The following is a 9,395-nucleotide window of genomic DNA, read 5'->3' on the forward strand; positions in this document are numbered from 1 at the left end:
GTGGGGTGGGGGGAGGAACTCCCTGCTGCCGATCTGGCTAATTGCGCTCGAGAGTAATCCGGCCGCCGGTAGGCATCTGCGGTCAGGATGGGGTGGGGTGGAACTCCCTGCTGGCGATTCGGGTATTTGCGCTCCAAGGAGCTCCCTGCTGGTGATCCAGCTATTTACGCACCTCTAGAGCTCAGGGTAGGGTGGGGGTGGAGGAATTCTCTGCTGGCAATCCGGCTGCTTGCACTCCTTGAGAGTAACCCACTCGTGGCAGGCATCTGCACTCGGGAGTGGGGGCGACCGGGCTATTTGCACTCCTTGACAGTAGCCCAGCTGCCGGCAGGTATCTGTGCTCTGGGTGGGGTGGAGGAACTCCCTCCTGGCGATCCGGCTGTTTGCGCTCGATAGTAGCCGGGCTGCCGACAGGCATCTGCACTCAGGGTGGATAAATCGTGCTTCCCATATCCTCCTCCCCTTGCTTTCCACTCGATCTTTTGGTTCAGTGGATGCCACCCTCCAGGTGAGGCCTGGAGATCCCCTAGTTACAGCTCCTCTGCAGGCCACAGAAAGTAGTTCCACTGGAGAAAGCAGCTGCTTCGAGTGGAAAAGGGACTGTATGACATCGCCCCCCCCCCCACTGAATCCCCTCTCCTCCCCAGGCTCCAAGCCCCAGATCCCCAAGAGTTCCCCCAATTGAATTGGCCTCTCCCCGCCCGGTGCCTTGCCTCCCCCAAAATGGCAAGATTAACATTGTTAATGGAAAAACAGAAGTCACCTTCTGAGAACAATGGGGCCAATATCCGAGTTTCCTAGCAAAAAATTACAAAGGCTTATTATATGTTGGGGAGGGCTCACAATCAGGAGGAATGAAGTGGGAGAGCTGAGCTGGAGGCTGAGAGCTCTATTGTAAACAGCTGGGCTAGAGGAAATAGATGCACAGACACTGAGCACCTGTTCCCCTCAACACTGGGGAATCCTCCCCATATATAGATCTTCCTTTGCATATTTAGGAATATTGGATGATAGTTCTCTTAGAAGAGCATTTATTTATTCATGGCTAAATATCTTTCCCTCCAGTGTATCCAGAGGCCGCCTTTTTAACATTCCCTTTGCAGAACAGTTGTGTCTTTATTGCTGTGGTATACCTGACACTTTATATCACCTATTGATGGAATGCCCTAGATTTCTCCACTTGCAAAAATCACTAGTTAAATATTGGAGAAAACTGAAACCTACTAGTGTAAACGAGAAGGACATAATGCATAAAATCCTAGGTGAAAGTGATCCGGAGATTATCTGAGAAGTAGCCAAGGTATTGTTAACAATACAAAGGGTAAATTGCTTATATCTGAACCCTGTACCATCTAAGAGCGGACCTCTATGAGCCCACTGTGGACCGCGCATCGCAGTATGGCCATCTTATAATATTCGTGTGTTGTGCAGGTCACTTGGTCATGCTGTTTTGGCTGTACCATTTTATCATTTTAAAAATCATTGTTATGCCAATAAAGGTATTTTGTAATCTGTAATCTATGGAAGGATAGTGTTTAATTATTAGAACATTCACCCAAACATACCTCCGAAAGTGGGTAGTGCAAGATAAGAAGGGCCTGCCCAATAGTGAGGGATGCCTCCTCTGTGGTTGTGGAAGGGATGCAAATCTCAATGGGGATGGATTCCCACATGACAGGAGGAGGGGTGGGTCTCTCCATCCCATGATGAGCACCCCTTATTCACGCTTTCCTCTCATGGCATGAAGGCCCTTCCCTCTGCCTAGGAGAAGCCGTTGTGGGTTGGAATACCTCAACATTTCCCCGTGCAGGGGTCACATTGATGTGTACACATTTCAATACTCCTTTTCTGCCCTGATTTTTTAAAAAAACAAACTCTGGGTGATCTCCTTTGAGAAACGGTACATGACATCCCAACTCTTGGCCATCAGGAGCAGAAAAGGCTTCTTGCATGACCGGCACGCCACTGCCAATTGTCCATTATCAGTCACTAGAGCAGACAGCCTATTTGGCTGGCTCTGTGTCAAGTGCATGCAGTAGAGCTTCTCCTTTTCCACTGCCTGTCCTTTGCCCATTCTCATTTTCTTTTCTGATCCTGCCTCCTGTGTACCTGATGCAGCAAACCATTACCCTTCCCGCCACCCTCCCATCCCACCCAAGATGGTTCTTGACAGGCAGTTCATCGGAAGCCCTCCTCCCATTGCTTCCCTGATAACTGTGGTAATAAAGGCAGTTGTTTTAACTGGTGACCCAGGAGGAAAAGCGACATGACCCGGCATGGGAAGAACCTCAGCATACAGTGATCCAAGGAAACAAAAACATCGGTCCCTAAATACGAGCTCCTCGCAGTGCCTGAAGGCTATTGCTTAAGGGCTCGTTTGTGTGTGTGTGTGTGTGGGGGGGTATCAGCATTCCTAAGTGTTTCTTTTGACACCCCCCACAGTAACATGAGCTCCCTTAACTGCCACTATTGCTGTCACTTCACAGCTGGAAATTCATGGGGGTGGATGCTCCAAGCTCCCGTTGACACACCGCACATTATCACAAGCTTCCTAGAGTGCCAGAAAGTATATCACTGCATAGTTTGCACCCCTCCCAGCATAGCAGACGACACCAGAGGAAGCCCTCTGAAATTCACAGCGCGGTGCCGTTCCAAGGCAACACCTTTGAACAATTGTGCAATGCATTTCCCATGCAAATTCCAAGATCGATGGTGCCATGTTAACAATAACTCCCAGGTTGGCATTGAGATTTCCTATGCGACAGTTAAATATTGAACTCATTTCGGGGCCCCCAATGATGCCGAGGAGGCTGGGTGGCCCCCATTCTCATTGTGCATACAAGCAAACAATTGAACTCTTTAATGCTCATCATGCAGTTAAGACCTAGATAAAAAGGAGATGCAGAAATACCAAGGAGAAATATGAATTCCCATGGTTCCTGAAGAGCATTTTCCCCCATACACACCCCAATTAAATAGGTTAGCCATATTGGTAGGTAGTAGTCCCTCAGGAATTGAGTCAGCAGCACAGCTAAGACCAGCAACTAAGACTATTTTGAGGCACTGCAAGAATAAGTCTCTGTCTTAAAGTTTACAGGACACCACGTTTCTTTCCTGACACAAACCCAATTTTACTTGCATGTTGGTTCAATAGACTTCAAACAATATAAGTAGATTAAGCAGGAATGTTCAGGTTCAACCATGAAAACACGATTCTCTTGCACCCCTGAAGACAACAAAGAATTGTTCAAGTCATGACTTCTCGTGTGCATGTAGTTGTCCTCAGGTGAAAATGAAGAAGGATCGCAAGCATTCAGATTAAAGGCAGAACAGCTGGCCACTCAGAAAAACCCTTGCTGGCCTGAGAGGTGACATCGGATTCTAAAACCTGCAACAGCAAGATGCATTGGCGTGAATGTGCGCAAGAGATCAGGAGTAATTCCACACGATTCCAAAGACTGAATCAGTATTCTTTCCCACACATGCACACCCAACCAGACGTCCTCAAAAGTAAAAAAAATCTGTAATAGATGCCCCACACACACACTCATTGTTCATGCACACTCAATATTTCTGTATATGCTCCACATCAGTTATCATACTTGCTGTCATTGGGAACTGGCATGTCATTGCTGCTGCGCATCAGTCAGTCTGAAGTGGCTATACAAGCAAAACAAACCAAAAGGTAATCGCACCTATTGACGAATTTTACTGAAGGCAGAGCATAACCCTGTTCATTACCCACCACGTAATGGGGCAATCTCATGGTGCAGAATTATGTTGGTTCACATGCTGTAGAGAAAGGGTTCCCATCATGATCTAAAAGGTTAATAGAGCGGCATTGTAACACAAGATGTGTGTGGTAGCCTAAAACAACTAAGCAAGAATCTCAAACGGTTTGGTCAACGACAGAAATAAATCTCTACACTCTGTCAAAGACCACGCAAATGGCATGGCCAGTGGTAGTGCACTAACCTTAGCAATGTTGCCTCCAAGAGACTTTTTGGGGAACAACTCAACCTCCAGAGAACAGCTAACCTCCAGCAAGATTTCATCCACAGTAGGCTGTCCCACATCGAATTATTCGCTGACTGTCGTATAACTCGAAGTGTTCACAAGGAGCCATAGGGCAATGGCAAGTCTCTTGTCGTGGAATTTGTGGATGCATGGCTTTGGTTTCACTGTCAAAGCAATGACAAATCGCTGCCAGCATTTCAAAAAAGGTTTCCTTAAATATCAGAAAACTCTGGTACCACTGCTCAGTGATTCATTGTAGGAAGACGAGCTTGTCAACCCACTGAACAGACCTAGGCAAAACCCAACAAGGTTGAGGCACTAGAACATGGGCCATGGTGAACCATTCTCTGCATGCCACAAGGAGGAAAGAGGGCAATCAACCCACTTTTGAATGGGATTGTGTCAAATCGAAGAGGACAAAGAAAAAGCTAGGATTGGCTGTAAAATGAGAACCCACAAAGCACAAAATGGGCAAACCCAAATGAAAGTAATAGAAGCGGGGCAAGCAGTCTGTTGTGTTGTTGATGTTCCTTTGGCAATGTTTTGTTTGTTAAACACCCACAGATTGAAATATAGCACCACGGACATCAATTGTTGTTAAAGGTGGACGCTCTCTGCCGGAGTTTGCCTTGTAGTGCAGAAAGGGGCAACTGTAATTTCACTGGCCAAGGATGGACTAGGGATTGTCCACTCACTGACTGGCGCACAGAAGAAGCTGCGTGGAGTTGGAAACCATGCTAAGAGTTATGCATTACCAAAGGGGTGTTGTCAGCGCTGTAACCAAAGAAAAATCAATGAAAAGCAAGTGTCAGAAGCCTCGTCACTGAAGGTATGCTGGGCAGCGTTTGCAGTGCATAACAAAGCAAAGCAAAATGATGATGCATTTCACACGGTGAAACCAGTCACAGATGCAGAATGGATAAATAAGATGTCATTTTTGGCAGTCATTTTGTGACTTTTCCAGAGTGCAAAACACCCCAGGGTAGGTATGCTGGGAAGCAGATGGCCATGCTATACTTCAGGCACACTAGGAGAAAAATGGGCTTCATCTACTTCTAGAAAGATTGGGAAATACAACTTCAGTGTGTGTATGATCAGCAATGGATAAGCATTGTGGAAAAAACAGGAAAAACCCAAAAGGCTATCAACTTTGGAGGATTTCCAGCAAAGGCAAGATCCTAATCCAAGAAGTGTTAAACCTCGTCCAACCCCACCACTAATGTGAGAATGAGCAGCAAAAACTGTCTTTCAAAAACAACCCTAGGGAACCAAGGAGCCTATGGCTTTTTCAAGTTTTTTCAGCAAATTCAGCAGGCAACCCCTACTCCAAGAAACAGAAAACAAACCCTAAAAAGAAAGTCCTAACAGTGGGTATTTCTTCATACCCAACCAAGAAAAAAACAGACTGCAGCAAGGCTTCATAGAACCTCAGGAAAAAAATTCTGAAATCAAAAATGGAATTGTTGGAGAGAGGGGAGTTTTTCCTCCTTGGAAAATAAACCATACACCACCAGGCAAAGACCTCTACCTTTAAAGCTGGTAGTTCAGAAGGTGGTCATCCTCACTCTACCCTTCACGTAACCCTCTATCTGTCCAGCAAATCACTCTCCTTCATTTGTACTATGGCTTTCCTACACATTCTCTGCTCTGCGCTAGAACGAATGAAATGGAACTGTACAGGACTACTGGAAAAATATATAGCTTCTTGCTCCAGGAAGCAAGAATGGGAGAGATACTATTAGTTGCCGCAGATACCTACGCCGACACAACTAGTCTGAGAGAGGCGGTATTTAAATAGATATAACTGATACAATAAATGAACGTTTGAAGCTTCCATTGCCACAGTGGAACACCCCCAACTCCTCTTCCTGGAGTGTCAGCATTTCTGTACCGTGAGACATGTGCAGGAAAGCTAACCACCTCCCACAAAATGCCAAGCCCGCAAAAGGAAAAAGGACCCATATGAGCTTGCAGGGGGCGTAGCTGCTTCATCACAATCGCTGAACTAGTCGTTTTTCGTGCGATTTCCAAACTCATGGTGAGGTCTCTACTCTCAACGATGCAACTTTTGTCATTTCATGTTCTGGAATAACTTGGGAGGGGGGCATGGTCATCAATCAGCTTTCTTGTTAAAATTCTGAATTATGTCATTTATCTGCAAATTGTATCTCCAAAATAAGTGACTTCTAGTCTGACTGCTGAACTTGATACCCTTCGCAACTCATTTAACCTTTCCCAGCACCAAAACAAGAATATTCAACCTGAAACAAATCAACATTCATTTTTGAAATGTCTCAGATTTTCCTCTAAGATTAGACATTCCATACAGGAGAAAAACCACAGCAATGTTCACATGTACTCTTGAACTCCCTTTCAGATCTCTCTCTACATGCCTATTTCCTCCAGAATCAGATACTTCACACTGGAGATAAAGCACATCCATTTTAAGATGTGCTTCTGAATATCATTTCAGAGTTCTCTGCAGAAATCTAGGCTTTATTCAACAAATGAGACTCACCTCGGCTGCATATTGATGTATCAAAGAATGAGTGGAAGGATGATGCGAGCCAGTGGCCCAATGCATAGGCCAAAGTGGTATTCACTTTCAGCACATTTTTTGAATGGGTAGCAAAAGGACAAGGGTCAATTCCAGGAAGTCATGACCTAATTAGATGACTTCCTATTTATGGGACAAGGAAGATCCCCGGGATGTGTTCCAGGCCTTAGTGGCAGAGTTAGTGTTGCTGATGGTGGCAAAATAACCAGAAGACCCCGCCCTACAATTAATGCTTTATGGGATCCTACTGGATTCTGTACAGGGCTCTTCACGATTACCAGAAGATGAACTGGCAGTCTTGAAGGGCCTTCACTGAAGTAATGATAGGCAAAAAAAGTACACTTTGAGGGACATGACAGCACGGTTGGGGCACCTCAACTTTGCTTGCAGGGTCAGCTTTCTGCGCTCAGTTGGCAAAATCCACAGCCAGGACTGAGCTCCTGCACCATCACATCAGAGTACCAAAGCTATCAACATGGATTTCTCTTTTATACCATCGCTCCCAGCACTGCTGGCTCGCAGTGGTTCATTAACATGATATGAAATCATATAATCAATAACCTAAAAACATCATAATAATATCATAAAATTAACACCCCATAAAAAATACACTTAAAATGGTGGTAATAGAAAAACTCTTCCCCTAACACCAGAGCCATTAGTGTTGGTATGGTTTACGACTGGCAATGGAAAGCAGGGGATAGATCATCAAATGATTCTGAGTCTGGCCAAATGCCAGGTTCTGGAACGGGGGGGGGGGCATCCTCATAAATCCAGGGCCTCCAATATTTGAACAAATACTTTGTTTTTTCCCCTTCTTTTTCCCTTTTGCATACACATAAGAAGCAGTTATTCTCTCTCGGAGACTGAAGCACTACCAATGTTTATTAAAGATGAAACTTTGAAAACTTTGAGAAGGGGGGAAGTCTTAACTAGATTTTTGATATTATATAAAGTAACTATTCTGTATTCATATATGTACATAACTGAATTTATGGAAATTTATGTTGGTTTGTTTCTTGATTGATTCAAAGTAACATGCAATATTTTGAAATAAAGTAAATTTGAAATAAAAAAAAAAGTTCAGCCTAAAACAATGTGCTACCCATTTTCCGTCTCCATTTCCCTTTGGAATGTCTCAAATTTTCCTCTATGATTAGACATTCCATACAGGAGGAAAACCACAGCAATGTTCACACATACTCTTGAATACCCTTTTAGATCTCTCTCTATAGGCCTGTTCCTCCAGAATCAGGTATTTCATACAGGAGATAAACCACATCTAATTTAAATATGTGCTTCTGAATATCATTTCAGAACTTTTTGTCAACTTTTGACAGATTTCATCAACTCTCCAGAAAATATACAAAGGTTCATTTAGAGCGAAGTTTCTTAAACTGTAGGTTGAGATCCAATATGGGATCACAAATCCTGGTGACTTCCAGCCAGTACCTATTTCTTCATATAGTGCTAGGATCAAATCTGATACAAATCTGATATAGTACCAGGGAAATCTTTATTAAAATCAGTAACAGCAGACATGGCAACTCGGAAACCAATCCTGGCTCAGATACAGTTTAGAAGATCAAGATTCATACATTGCCTGGATGAAAAATGGACAATTGACGGAATACGCTGACAAATTGGAGGAAATTTTTTAAAAACTGTTCAGTTACTATCAGGTTAAAGTCTATATTTTATTTATTACATTTATATACTTTCCTTCCCCAAGCCCTGCAGAATTGTTTTAGTTCTGTTAGGGCCTTCCTGATCTCCTTTGGGAGTTTGTTCTGCCAGGTGGGGGTTAGGACAGAGAAGGCTCTTTATTTTATGAATGCTTCCACATTTATTCTATAGAACCACTTCAACCACATGGCTTGATTAGCAATTTGGTACTGTCATGCCTTTTCTGGATGTTTGATTTTAAGACTTTAGAAACTGAATGCATCTGGTGTATTACTGCCTGTATAAAGGATTTTATTGGAAGCTTGTCATTACTGACTTGGATCTTCATACAGATAGGAGCTGGTTGGCTATGGTATACTTTTACTAGGATTAAGAAAATGTATTTTGATATAAGGTTAATTTATAAGTATAATTGAATGTAGGCTTAGCTATATTATAATGGAATGTACATACTTATGTTTGGTAACTCATAGTTTATACTTGCAGGTTTTAAAATTTTGAAGCTGCTTGGCAATTTTTGCAAAAATTAATGAAAAATAGAGGTATGGAAGCTGTACTTTAATAGTCTTTGTACTAAATATACTGACTGAATTCTAATAGGTTACAATTTTGAAGTTAATTATTATTATTATTCATAATCCAGGATTTGCCACTGAATATTGGCAATTGAAAACAGGTGATATTTGGGAACAGTTCTGGCAGAGGTCCTGGTGAAACAAATAAAACCAAGGAAAGAAAAGACATTGTGTGAACATCTATTTATGTCATTAGTATAGGTTTTTTTGTTGTTGTTAACACTAGACTGTTCTGTTTTTGATTCTTCATCACTTTGAGGGATATAGGCAGGGAGGCAGTCCCTCAGGTATACTGGGCCCAGGCCACATATGGCCTTGAAGGTGATTATCAGAACCTTGATCCAGAATTCAACTGAGAACCAGTGCAATTGTTGAAGAATGGGCCAGATTTGGGACCTCCATGATGTTGCTATGAGGACCCTAGCCATTGCATTCTGGACCAGCAGTATATATGTGCTCTAATTAGGAAGGAAACCAGCTCGTGTGGGAGATTTTTGTCTATGAAGTTTGGTATACAGCAGTGGTCCCCAACCTTTTTATCACCGGGGACCGGTCAACGC

Source organism: Paroedura picta, chromosome 7, assembly GCF_049243985.1.
Source record: "Paroedura picta isolate Pp20150507F chromosome 7, Ppicta_v3.0, whole genome shotgun sequence".
Classification (NCBI taxonomy): domain Eukaryota; kingdom Metazoa; phylum Chordata; class Lepidosauria; order Squamata; family Gekkonidae; genus Paroedura; species Paroedura picta.